Raw genomic sequence first — 14,378 nt, 5'->3', positions numbered from 1 at the left:
CATAACTCTTGAACCATACCTAGTACCCCCTTTAGGGTTATAAGGCCTTGTGTGTCTTTCATACACTAGAGGTTGTTGATTCTCCATGTATAGGCTATCAATGTATCCATCAACAAATACATAGCAACATGCCTGCTCTTTCAAAGTCTAGCACACAAAAATTTGCTTATACTGACAATTGTGTACCACATCAAACATAAACTGAGTCTCACTTGCATCCAACACATGTTTACCATCACCAAAAATAGTAAAATAATCCATAACTTGAAGCATCTTTGAATTGCCTATCAAGGCCTCTAACAAAGTATCCGAAACATTCTCCATTTTTGGAGCATCACCTTTAACATCCTCTAAAGGCATATCCTCAAGCTCATGAACTATCTTAGAAATGATAACTATGTCTTACAAATTATGTACATCCAAACTTCACCAATCTCCCTCTAAGTTCTTGCATCAAGTAGCTTCATAAATCTCTTCAAATGCATTAAGAAACATTGCTTGGTGTTGAACCATCATATGCATTGAATGCCATATGGGTCATCATCAAATGAGGGAGGCTCCTCACTTGGGGCAGTGAGCAAAGAGCATTGCTTCATGTTGACCTCCATGTGCACTTGAACACATATGGGTCCGAACAAGGCTTAGTTTAAAGAAATTTATTTGGCTTGGAGAATCAATCATTTTCTACTTTCAAACTTTCTATTGGGCACAATAAAGAGGATGATTGAGTTGGTGTTTGAGGAAGATGTGGAGAAGACCCCAAATGAAAAGCTATATATGTTGCTCTACAATGCTAGCACTCACTCCCATGCTCCTAGGTTATCGTGCATGTTCAAGTCATTGTTTCCTATTGTGAGAAAGCATTGGAATCCTTTGGGAGTGTGCTAGCTGAGAAAATGGAGGAATATCGTAGAATTGTGTCACCTAGCATGGTCACCATTGATGTAGAGGAATATGTCCACCTAGAGGACTTCACAACCAACAAAGTTGCTAAGACAAAAGTTAGCTAAGGCATTGGATAAATTACTTGCCAATGCATGTAGGGGCATAGAGGACTATCCAATACACTCAAAGAGGTGTTATCTACTGCATTCTTCCTTTGCATTTCTTTTTTACTTGCATCTCCTACTAGATGGGAACAACTTGGAAGGGACTTCACAAGCACTACACATTGGTGACAAGAGACAACCTACTATTATTAATAGAGAGGTTGAAAAGGTAGAGGAGATTGTAGCCTTTGATGTAGAGGGGGACAGAGTAGAGGCTTCTTAGCACAGAAAAAGTTTTGACAAAGCCTGGTGCGCAGATCGGACGCAGGTAGCTCACGTAGTGAATTCCCAAAGGTCCCCAAGAACAAAGCACTCTACTTTTTAGCACAAAGACCAATGTAAAAACAAGCACGACATGAGACAAGAGACAAATTGGGTTGAATCTCCCCCATGCCTTGTGTGAGCGCTTCACAAAGCATGTATTTAATATATATTTCCAATCTTTTTGCTCAAAGATAGCCCAATTACAAAAATATGACAAGCTTTTAGCTTTTGAGTTTGCTTTCTACCAAAAATAGGAAAATAAAGCTAATGGACGGTGCCCAAAGAGTCTGGCACGCCCAATCTCAATGTCCAAATAAAAATAACATATCCAGGCGCATAAGCGCATACAAAATAATAATAAATAATCGATGTCTCTATAGACATAATCAAAATATAGGCGTGGCGCCTATCAAAATATAGTCCAAAGATCGGAAACCCGCTAGACTCCAATGCTTTCCTCCGCCACTGCTGCTATCTCTACACATCAACTGAAGCATTCACAATCGTTAGTAAAATAACACAATTAAACCGACAAAAGTGAATACCTAGCAGTCTTCAGCTACATAAATAAATCAACTGGTTAGAAATAAATCCTAACCTTAATTTATTACGAGTGCGCACTCTAAACTCATAAACGTTTATTAATTTAATATGCATTTTGCGGAATCACCCGCTATGGAATCACCCATGTACACACTAAATTAATGAAACGCCCGAAAAGGACAGGCGTCCCCATCAACTTCTCGCACAAAGAATCCTCTTTGCGTATGAGCCCCGGTCATCTAAGTTTACGGAATCCACCGTAAAACCTCACGGAATCCACCGTGGAATATGCCTCCTGGCATCATACCCCCGGGGTGGGATAGCAATTGACCTCAATTGCTATTAGCTCAATGTGGAGCTAACAGAGTGGGGAAAGCATTTAGGTCTCTAGCGTGCATCCATTGTGCTTCCTCTACAGGATGGTTCTTAAATTTTACTAGATATCTAGAGTACCTTCGGCCAGTTCTAGTGGTCATGTAGTCAGTGTCTATGATGGCTTCTGGTTCAAGGATTTCAGTCTCTTCTTCTAGTAAAGGTGGGTTTTCATAGACAGGGTGGATAGGTAATTGTCCTCTAAATGGTCTCAATAAACTAATATGAAAGGTATTATGAATTTTCCAATGTGATGGCAGTTCTAACTTGAATGCATTGTCATTAATCTTATGAATGATTCTAAATGGTCCGTAGAATCTAGGGGCTAATTTAACAACTGGATGTCTATCTACACTTTGCAGTCTACGCTTTTCTATTCTAAGCCAAACATAATCATCAATTTTGAAATTCATGGCTTGTCTTTTCTTGTTGGCTTGTTTGGTATATGATTGTTGGGCTTTAGCAATCATATCCTTGACCTCATCAAAAATAGTGTTATGCATAACAGCAATATCATCGGCACTTTGTATTCTATTAGACAAAGATGCAACAGGTGTAGATAATCTATATCCATAAATAACTTCAAAAGCTGCTTTCTTTGTAGATGTGTGAGGTGTATTATTATAAGCAAATTGTAATAAATGCAAATGAGTATCCCATGTTTGAGGTTTAGAGATAGTGTATGCACGTAAAAGATCTAAAATAGTGCTATTTGTGGCTTCTGTTTGTCCATTTGTTTCTGGATGAAATGCAGATGAGAAATCAATCTTTGTGCCTAGATTTGCAAACAGTGTAATCCAGAAATTATTACAAAATCTAGAATCTCTATCTGAAATAATCACTTTCGGCAATCCATGGTTAGTAAAAATAGTTTTCAAAAATAACTGTGCTGCTTGTGATGCTGTTAAAGTTTTCTTACATGCAATGAAATATGCTTGCTTACTAAATCTATCTACAATTGTCCAAATCATGTCATGGTTAGATTTAGTATTTGGTAAGCCAGTAATGAAATCCATAGATATATGTTCCCAAGGTTTAGATGGAATAGATAAAGGCATTAATAACCCATACTGTTTACCATGGTGTCTCTTTATTCTTTGACAAATCAAACATTCAGAAACAAAATTAGACACATCTGCATCCATATGCGGCCAATAAAAATCTTCAGTTAACATGCGTAATGTAGAAATGATACCTCTATGACCTTGATATGGGGGACAATGAATTTCATTCAAAACAAAAGATCGGAATGGAATAGTAACACACAGTCTCTTTTCAAAGAACATAAATCCATCATTATATGATAATGAATCAACAGGAATGAAATTATTTTGAACTAATTTTTGCCAATCAGAATGAAAAGTAATATCCTGGTGATATGTGTCTTTCATAGCAATCAAAGAATCAAAAGATATGATAGAAATGTTATGAATTGCAGGTCTTCTACTTAATGCATCGGCAACTACATTTTCTTTTCCAGGTTGGTATTGAATGATAGGATGGAAACTTTGAATGAATGAAGCCCATTTGATATGGCGGTCAGAAATTTGGGGTTGGCTAAGTAGATGTCTAATGCTTTGCTGGTCAGTTTTTATCATGAATTCTGAACCCATTAAATAATGCTTCCATTGTTTCAATGCTTGGACAACTGCTAAGAGTTCCTTGTCATAAGTGGAATATTTAAGCTCAGAGGGTTTCAGCTTAAAACTAGAATATGCTATTGGATGGTTGTCTTGCATTAGCACGGCTCCTATTCCTGATCCGCTAGCATCAGTCACAACTAAAAAGAATGGTCTGTTAAAGTCAGGCAATTGTAGGACAGGGGCATTGGTCAATGCACGTTTAAGTAAATCAAAGGATTTCTGCTGGTTTTCAGTCCATTGATAAACAATGCCTTTCTTAAGAAGTTTGGTCAGTGGTAAAGCAAGTAATGAGAAATTACGTACAAACTTCCTATAGAAACTAGCAAGACCAAGGAATGAACGTAATTCATGTACATTTTTAGGAATAGGCCAATGCAATATTGCGTCAATTTTCTTAGGATCAACTTTTATTCCTTCGTCTGATACAATATGACCTAGATATTCTATTTCTGTCTTAAAGAATTCACTCTTGTCAGGATTTGCAAACAATTGATTTTCTTTCAGTAATTGAAAAACTAATGATAAATGCTCATAATGCTCTTTTTCACTTTGACTGAATACTAAAATATCATTTAAAAAAAACAATCACACAATATTGATATTTTAGAAAAATACGGTTCATCATTCTACTGAAAGTAGCAGGTGCATTAGTTAATCCGAATGGCATAACTAAGAATTCGTAATGGCCAAACTGTGTCCTGAATGCAGTCTTAAATATGTCGGATCTATCTAACCTCACCTGATGATATCCAGATTTAAGATCAATTTTACTAAATATAGAAGATCCTTGCAGTTTGTCCATAAGGTCGTCAACTCTAGGTATAGGATACCTATTCTTTACAGTGATCTTGTTTAATGCTCGGTAGTCAATACACATCCGATAAGTATTATTCTTTTTCTTGACTAAGAGCACAGGTGCACCGAATGGAGAACTGCTAGGTCGAATTAAACCTCTATTTAGTAATTCTTCTACTTGACTCTGGATTTCTTTTTGCTCTATTTGATTGTGCCTATATGGGGCTTTGCAAGGTGGTTGTGTGCCAGGTATTAGGTCAATCTTATGGTCTTCTGGACATGATGGAGGTAAACCTGGTGGTAGGTCTTCTGCAAAACAATCCTTAAAATATGCAAGAAATTCCTTATGTCTAGGGTGCATATGAGTTTCTTTTGCGTGCAATTCATTCACCCAAATGAGATATGATTTAGTATTCTTGCGTAGTGCACGTTTTGCTTGAGTATGCGAAAGCAGTGGAAACATATGAGATGCATGCATACCAAATAATGTAATAGATTTTCCTTGAAAATTAATATTCATTGTGTGTGTGGAATAATCTATATTGGGATTATGCTGGTGTCTCCATGGCATTCCTAGAATAATGTCGCTAGATTGTAATGGGACAACTAAGAAATTTCTTCTTTCAATATATGGACCAATTTGAATTTCTAAATTTTGAACTTCTTGTGTGCCATTGTACCTAGTGCCTAAAAATGTAGCTTTTATGCGATAGTGCGTAGGTACTGTATGCAATTTCAATTCCTTTACCAATTTTGCTGAAATAAAATCATGCGTACTACCGTCATCATGCAATACAGTTCTTTCTTTTCCATGCACCATACATTTCATAGTCAACAATGAATGTAAAGTAGGCATACCTGGTAAAGTGTCGGAAGTAGTAGTAGGATCGTCTTCTTCTTCAGTGAAATCCGGCATATCCTCATGCTCGTCTTCGTCCATAGCTCCAAGGTAGTTGATATGTGCTAATGGCTTCTTTGAATGACAATTTGCTGCGAGATGGCCTGGCTGGTGACACTTGTAGCATACGATGGGCTTGGCTTTGGTCACATTATTTGCAATGGCTGGGAGTCTGGGTATATTTGGATTTGCTTGTTGGATAGGCTTAGGATTTGGATTGACAGTAGATGGTAATGCAGGTGGTTTAGGCCAATTCTTGCGGAAAGATGGAGATGAGAAACGACCTGGATTAAACCTTCTGAAATTTGAATTGAATTGTTTAGATCCATAATTACCGTTTGCTTGGAATGGCTGTGGTCGTCGATCTCTTCCGCGTAACTTATCTTCAGTGTCGTGAGCTAAGGAGATAGCATCTTCAAGGGTAGCAGGCTTGAACATATTCACCTCAGCGTAGTAATGTCCAAGAAGTCCAGACTTGTACTTCCGCTTATGTGTCGTCTCTGGTACGTCTTCAAGCATGCGTAGCTGTAAAAGTGCATTCCAAAAACGCTCTGTATACTGTGGTATAGGCTCACAGTCGCGTTGTTGAAGTAAATCCCATTGCTTGATTGCCTTCTCATGAAATTGCGGTGGTAAGAAGTTTTGCATGAACTTCTTCTTAAAATCTTCCCATGTAGTAGGACATTCTATTCTCTTGCGGACAACAGTCCACCAAAGTGATGCTCTATCTATCAGATGATTAGTAACACACTTGATTTTATCTTTCTCAGGATAAGTTTCCTCATGGAAATAGTCATCAAACTGGCTAATGAATGATAAAACAGTCTTTCTTTCTCTTATGCCATTGAAAGTGCGAAACTTGAAACTTCGTTTACTTATCTTGGATTCCTTGCGAATGGTTTGTGCTTCAAGAGTGGCGTCGATGGTACGGCGTATCAAATCTTCAGCTTGAGGTTCTTCTTTATCAGTGGACGCTCCTTGTAGCTTTGTCAATTGCGCTTGCAAGGCTTGCCTAGCTCTTCGCTCTTCGTCTAATTGCAACATGATAAGATCCAGCTTTTGCTCCATGGTAGGCTCGGGTAGGTCGTCTTCAGCCATAGGATCATCCATATGTGGGGAAGTCATCCTGTAAAACTCAACAAACCTTTCTCACTCAAAATCAGTTAGCGGGATGAGCGTAGCTCAAATTTGGGGTTACAAGGCTATGTATTTTTTTTTTGGGTATTTTCTTCTTCAATTTTCAGAAATTCTGAAATATTTCTGTCTCCGTTTGCTGAAAGTACTTCAACGAACTTGTAGATAGGTAAAACAGCTTGCTGTGAACAACTTTCCAATTCAGAGTTTTTGCAAACGAACAAGTCTTCTAGGAGTTTTAGGCAATAGTCAGTTCTGATTTAGTCTGACTTGCAGAGTTGCAGACTTAACAGACTTGCAGGGTTGTTGACTTGCTGGACTTAGCCGATTTGCAGGACTTGCAGTACTTGATTAGTGTCGACTTGCGAAACTTGTCTTCTGGAGTGCGTGACCCGGAGTTTGCAGACTTGTCAGATCTGTGTGTCTTGTCAGACTTGATGAAAGTTGTGTGACTTAGCTTAAGTAACTAAGCTTAAGTTTAATAAGCTTAGTAACTTAGGCTTAATGAAGAAGAAGAGCCGTCAGAAAACGGCGCAAATCGTGGAGGACTTGAATATAGATTTGATGCCGTCGCGGAATTTTCGGACCCCCTCATACACCTCGTGATGAATTTTTGAAATGGTTAAGCTTTCTTCTAAAGCTTAAGTCAAGCTTAAACTTGAAAGAGAAAAGAGATATGAAATTTTTCTCACTGTTTCTTCACGACTTGTATGTGAGGATGTAGGAGTGGTCCTCCGCCGACAGAGAGTGGTCCTTCGCGATCTGACAGTAGAAATAGGGGTTCTTGATCGCCAGAAGTCTGCCTGTATCAACGGTTCGCGACGAGATTGACTGTAGAGGCCGTTTGTTCCTGGAGCTCCGCCTTCGCCCGAGATTGGTAGCGATTGGAAGCCCTTGATCTCTGCTCCGCTCTGATACCACTGGTGCGCCGATCGGACGCAGGTAGCTCACGTAGTGAATTCCCAAAGGTCCCCAAGAACAAAGCACTCTACTTTTTAGCACAAAGACCAATGTAAAAACAAGCACGACATGAGACAAGAGACAAATTGGGTTGAATCTCCCCCATGCCTTGTGTGAGCGCTTCACAAAGCATGTATTTAATATATATTTCCAATCTTTTTGCTCAAAGATAGCCCAATTACAAAAATATGACAAGCTTTTAGCTTTTGAGTTTGCTTTCTACCAAAAATAGGAAAATAAAGCTAATGGACGGTGCCCAAAGAGTCTGGCACGCCCAATCTCAATGTCCAAATAAAAATAACATATCCAGGCGCATAAGCGCATACAAAATAATAATAAATAATCGATGTCTCTATAGACATAATCAAAATATAGGCGTGGCGCCTATCAAAATATAGTCCAAAGATCGGAAACCCGCTAGACTCCAATGCTTTCCTCCGCCACTGCTGCTATCTCTACACATCAACTGAAGCATTCACAATCGTTAGTAAAATAACACAATTAAACCGACAAAAGTGAATACCTAGCAGTTTTCAGCTACATAAATAAATCAACTGGTTAGAAATAAATCCTAACCTTAATTTATTACGAGTGCGCACTCTAAACTCATAAACGTTTATTAATTTAATATGCATTTTGCGGAATCACCCGCTATGGAATCACCCATGTACACACTAAATTAATGAAACGCCCGAAAAGGACAGGCGTCCCCATCAACTTCTCGCACAAAGAATCCTCTTTGCGTATGAGCCCCGGTCATCTAAGTTTACGGAATCCACCGTAAAACCTCACGGAATCCACCGTGGAATATGCCTCCTGGCATCAAAGCCCTAGTTACTATCCTTGCCAACCTAGATGATATGCTATTGCTTGATTCCCTTTGTAATAGCCTCTGGAGAACTTGGTATAGCAAACATGGTATAACATGAAATGTCAATGCCACAAGAGTCTAGAGGTGGCACAATCCCTTTGTGGATGTTGTGTTTGCTTGAAATTGATGAAAATCAATGGGTATTTAGTCTGTGTGCTCTTTTTATTCTTGGTCTACAATGGTTCCTAGCTTCTTTTCTAAGAATGTATATTTTCAAGTAGGTGCTAATTGACAATGATGACTTCCTTACACATGCATGGGGTTCAAGGACATCATCTACCAGTTGCTCCAAGACAACAAGCCACAAAAAAGATACGGCTCTCTCACAATACATTGGCAAATTAGATCATGCAAAGGTTCATACACATAAACACACTTTCAAGTGATGTATTGAGAGAAAGATTATGTATTGATTTAAATAAATGGGTGTGTTGCTATGGATTATAACTTTTCATAGTAAATATTTTTCAAACGATACAAGGCTCCCCATTTTTATGCTTAAGTTGTTGACTAGATTTTGTGAGAATATGGCCTTTTGACGAATGCAAATAAAATAATTCTGGTAGAGAAGCGATATGCATTGTGGGTGTTTGGCATTGGATATGGAAGCCAATCTTTGAGGGCCCCTTACCTATTGTACACCACTCATGCCATCGCAACGAGGGTCGAGGAACTAGGTGACTTGCATTTATGCAAAATGAGAATTCTTGTGGTGGATGAAGTGTAGGGTTCCTATAGAGCTTTCACCTTCAAGGTTGCTAGCTATAGAGTCACTGCCTCCAACAAAGCCAGTACAACTTATATAGATCTAGCAATCTCAGGGGATGAGGGTGACCCTTCAAGCCCATAGCGAGGAATGAATGCCTGCTTATTCGCTCCTTGATCCCCATCTCTAGCCTTGTCTCTCCTTAGAGGCCAGCCATTATAAAAGTTTTTTATTTGCACATGAGTTAGTGTATGTTCCTTGTCTCTTTAGTTTCGATCTTTTTAATGCAAGAGCAATCTCCAAGTTTTGGCACATTATTTTTTCTTCTTCTAACCTTATGACTCAAACCAAAATTGACCTTTGGAGGTAGTCACGCTAGGTATTTTGCTAGTAAGTTCAAACTTAGGTACAATCATTTATAGTGGGCAGACATTAGTAATAGGCTTGTTCTATGATTCATTCAATTTGAATGAATCTGCAATCATGTGCTCTCTTAAGAAGGGTATCCATTACTTCATTAGAGGATGAAGGTGCGGTCAAGTCTTCCATCAAAGCTTCTCTACTTGCAATCTCGAATCTTCGAGCCTCCAGCCTACGTTTTCATGAAATCTCTTGATTTGCATCTGTAGCCCCTAGCTTATCTAGTTTGAATTCAAGCCATTTGTTGTGTTCCTTCTTCAACTTTGACTTGACATGCATTACCTACACATGAACTTCAAAAATGAATGTGTGAACTGGATCCTACGTACTCTTTTCAAATATTTTTTTATTCCTAGATAACCAATTGCACCAAAAAAAGAGGCCTCTTAACCAATTCCAAATTATTGGGGGCAATCCATAAATGTTTTCCCATTAATGGTTATTTCCATGTGATTGTAGAGGGGTGAAAAGGTGCTATTAGTACCTGCAAAACATTCAAGATATTATTATTGGCTTCATATTTGAGAAATAAATGAGGGATAGTTTCCATACCTTCCTAACATCTTTGACATATATCGGAACCAATGTCTATTTTGTTTACCTTGCTGTTTGTCCATGTTGTTGTGTCGCTACACAGACACAGTGTGAAAAACTCTAGAGTGCATCATCATCTGACTTTATTATTGATCTAGAGATTCAATGTCATATTAGTCATTAGTGTTAGTGTCCAAAGTATGGATAGTTCAAAAATACTAGATTTTTGGACAAATTTAGCCTATTTTTGATATTTTGGATATTATTTATTGTAAATATCCTAAAATTTTGTAGAAAACTTCTAGAATAGGGTGACATGAAAAAAGGAAGTTGCTTTTAGCCAGTTTTGGGAAAGCTCGTGAAAAAAGAAGGGCTTTCAAAATCACGTGGCACGCGATTGTAGTTTACAGGCAACAAACAACACTCTGAGACCTGGGAGAAGAAGAAGGAGTGATCTTGAAGAATTTTGAACGAGAGCTCTTAGGCCTAGGGAGAAGCCTCCATTGCTTGGTAGTGGCCCATACTACATTCAATGCACGAGGATCAACACCAAGCAATGTGGAGACCCTTAAGCCTAGGGGGAAGCATCCCTTGCTTTGTGGTAGCCCATATGGCATTTAGTGCACATGAGGGTCAACACCAAATGATGTGGGGGCCCTTAATCCTAGCAAAGGAGAAGCCTCCCTTGCTTTGTGGTGATCCATGTGGCATTCTGTAATCTTCCCACCACAATGCTTCATATCAAGAAATGAATTCGGGCTTGAGGCGTTTTAAAAATTACTCGTCAAGCTATCACATAAGTGACCACATGTAATTTTTCTTGATATCGAGTCTCACATTAAATCAATGCTACGATTCGACACGAGAAAATGCCTCAATGTTCCCAGCCAACAAGAAGCAAAGACGCCTCGTAAATAATATTACGATGGCTTGATCATAAATTTTCCCGCATTATATTTGATTTAGTATTCCCGATTCCATTTAATGCATGAAAGATCGCATTGATTTTGTAACCGCAAGACAAATCGCAAAATTCTTAATCGGTAAACAAAGAACGCATAAGAACGAGCATAATATTGAGTAAGTTAAGTATCAAAGAGCATGACATGACTTTATAAACTAGATAAGTCATACGGTAACTTGGCCAAAAACCACCAAATGAAGTTGTTTTGAAGAAAAAAATGTGTTTTTTAAAAAATATGCCAAAAATCATGACGTTTTTAATTCCTGGAGGGAGAGAAAGCATTTTAAAATCATCCTCATGCCACCATCCAATAGGTAGGCAATCAAAAAGCATTTTTTATAAAGCTTACTTAGCTCTTGACAAGTAGCCAAAAGAATGAGTCAACTACATGCTCCCCCTCATGGCTATAAATACACCCCCCTCTCCTTCACAAAGAAAGGAAGAGTGAAAATCTCCTGATGATGAAAAATTTTCTCCACTTCTCTTTTCCATTGTAGCTTGAGCTTGGAAGGAGGAAAATACCCCTCTTCTACCTCATTTTCATTTTCTCTACCCCCTATTATGCCTTCCTCCCATAAAGTCATATCCCTAAGCAAAACACTGGCAAATTTTTTCTGGATGACCATCAACTCTCCCTAAACTACCATGTCAATTTCGCTTGACATCCATGGCTCCACGAGGTCCTAGAAATTCAAGAAGGCCATTTGAAGCAAGAGAAGCAAAGAATGTGGCCAATGGAAAAAATGACATAGTAGGAATTGGCAAAACCCACGTTACAAAAAATCTGAGAGAGGTAACATCTCACTGGTTTGGAAAAAAATAATGTTTTATAAGCTTATTGCTATACTTGGCTTTAAATGACTATAAACACATTTTAAAGAAAATACATATGAAAAATCGCTTAGGAAAATAGCCTAAGTAATATAATAATTAACTATTCAGTAAAAATACTATTTCACTTGGAAAAGGATTATATGCCTGCCATTAAGAAAATATCTTAGTTATGGTTTATTTTGTGATATTTATTGTTATTTCATAAATGACACCATGTGATTATAATAACAGAAAAAAGGTAAACGGTGTTAGGGAAGGGAATATTCTATAATTTTTTCTTGAAAGTAACTATCTCTATTTCATTTTGCTAATGATAAACAGATGCATATGAGTTCTATAATAATTTATAGAAAATCATTTAGATAATATCATGAAATAATCAATGTATTAAATCAACAAAAAAATTTATAAGAAAATATATACTAGAGGGATATAAATTAGGTGTGTAGTAATATTATTCGATGTATGAAAGATGAAAGAAAAATTACATTTATGATTTTTTCATTGCCTGAAATAAAGTTTTCAGAAAAATAATCAACATTACACTTAGGACATAACTAAATGAAAATTGATCTTTCTAGATAATGTTGAAAGTTCGACTGATGGTCGGACATCATAGATTAAAATATATAATATGAGTTGAATAAAATAAAAATTATTTTCTTACTAAAGACACATGAAATGTTAATATTAATGATTATATTAGCGAGAGCATCAATATCATGAGTTGACCCACATATGAGTCAGCGAGAAAACCTAACCCAAAATATCAAGAATGTTGAAGCATAAGCAATTATGAAATACTCGACAACCCTGAAACTATCAGCATCAGGAAATTAAATAAATATTAGAAGCATGTAAGACTTGTTAGATATTGATAAGAATTTTTCGATACAAATTCTAAAGTCTAAACAGACTTGGAAAAGTGTTTGAAATCCTGCTAAGCACAAGTTAGGGTAGGGTATAGTGCATGAATTGCCTACCATAGGTATAAATACCCATATTATCTTTTGGGACACAAATACCAATTTTTTTCATAAGGATAAAATAGACTTCAGATTCATGAAATAACTTGTGGATCACGAAAAAGAGTTGCAAGTAGGAAGCGAAACTCTAAGAATAAGGTGGGGCCTTAAAAGGGAATCCCTAGATTTGGGTGGGGCTGCTTCCTATGCTAAAAATACTTGATGTTGTTTCTTTTTTATTTGTGCATGCATTGATGGTTGCACATGAAAGATTGATTATACTTGCAACTAGTTCAATCTGATTGTAAATATATAATCAGGATAATAAGAGGAAAGATCATGCTATGCCTCCCCCATGGCTAGATGTGGAACCCTGCTCCAAGGGGGATTGTTTTGTACCACCACGGAGGAGCTTTGGACCGGCCCCAACGGTGAGAGGTCGCTCGGTGAGGAATCTGTTAGGCAGGAGGATGCAGGAGTGCTAGGGGGGCTCTAGCCGTAAACCTCTCGATCGCTCCTAGGAACTACATGTCCCTCATGCGAATTAGGATGGGATCTTGGAGTCCCCAGTACTAGTGAAGGGACAGAAATCTTGGAGGGTTTGTTTTCTTTTGCACAGGCAGAAGGGATTTTCCTGTGAATGGAGGTTTGTCTTTTGCATAGGTAGAATGGGAAAAGCATTTGTAAATAACTTTGCAAAATATATTTTACCAAAAGACCGTTTTCTTTGTCTTTGTGTTGTGCTGTAAAATTATGCGAAGAAAATTGTGATAACGGGTTAATTAATGAGATGCTTTCATATGTCATAACTTAATGTGATAGGTAATTAGAAAACTAAAGAAAACCATTTGTAGGAAGCGGGTGGGCGAGATCTATGTGACAGATCTATCCTACTACAAATGGGTGGTCCCAGTAAGCTAGGAGCTTCTTTCAAGAGATTGAATGAAACATTAATTAGGAAAAATTAGGTAGAGTCGAGCATTGACTTTTTACCTAGGGTCAGGTCTTAAAACCTTGATCAGAAATTATCTCAAGGGAAAGGTGTGGCGGCTATGCCAAAACTCCGTTAAGGTTTCTTGGATCCTAACCAGTTGCTAGAAAAAAGCGTTGCACTCCATGAACCAAGGGTAACTACGATTGCTCCAGTTGGACGAGAAGCCCTTGTGGGACACCTCTCATGGAGATAGCTGATGCATTGAGACCTAAATTGTCAAATTAGGACCCCGAGCTTGTTGGTTGATCCTCGTGGGGACGGCCAGTACCTTCCGTTACCAGGTGGAACAATAGACCTTGTGCGTTCTTGCAAGTGACGGGCAAAGCCATCTAGGATGATTACTAAAACGTGCTGCTAAGGAATTATTAGGTAGGCACATGACACATTCAGTGCATGTTAGGGTCAAAACCAAGCAATGTGGGGGCTCTTAAG

Source organism: Lygodium microphyllum, chromosome 4, assembly GCF_053477565.2.
Source record: "Lygodium microphyllum isolate KBCC chromosome 4, Lygodium_microphyllum_v1.1.10, whole genome shotgun sequence".
Taxonomy (NCBI): Eukaryota; Viridiplantae; Streptophyta; class Polypodiopsida; order Schizaeales; family Lygodiaceae; genus Lygodium; species Lygodium microphyllum.
The sequence above is the reverse complement of the archived record's forward strand: the minus strand, read 5'-3'. Positions refer to the sequence as shown.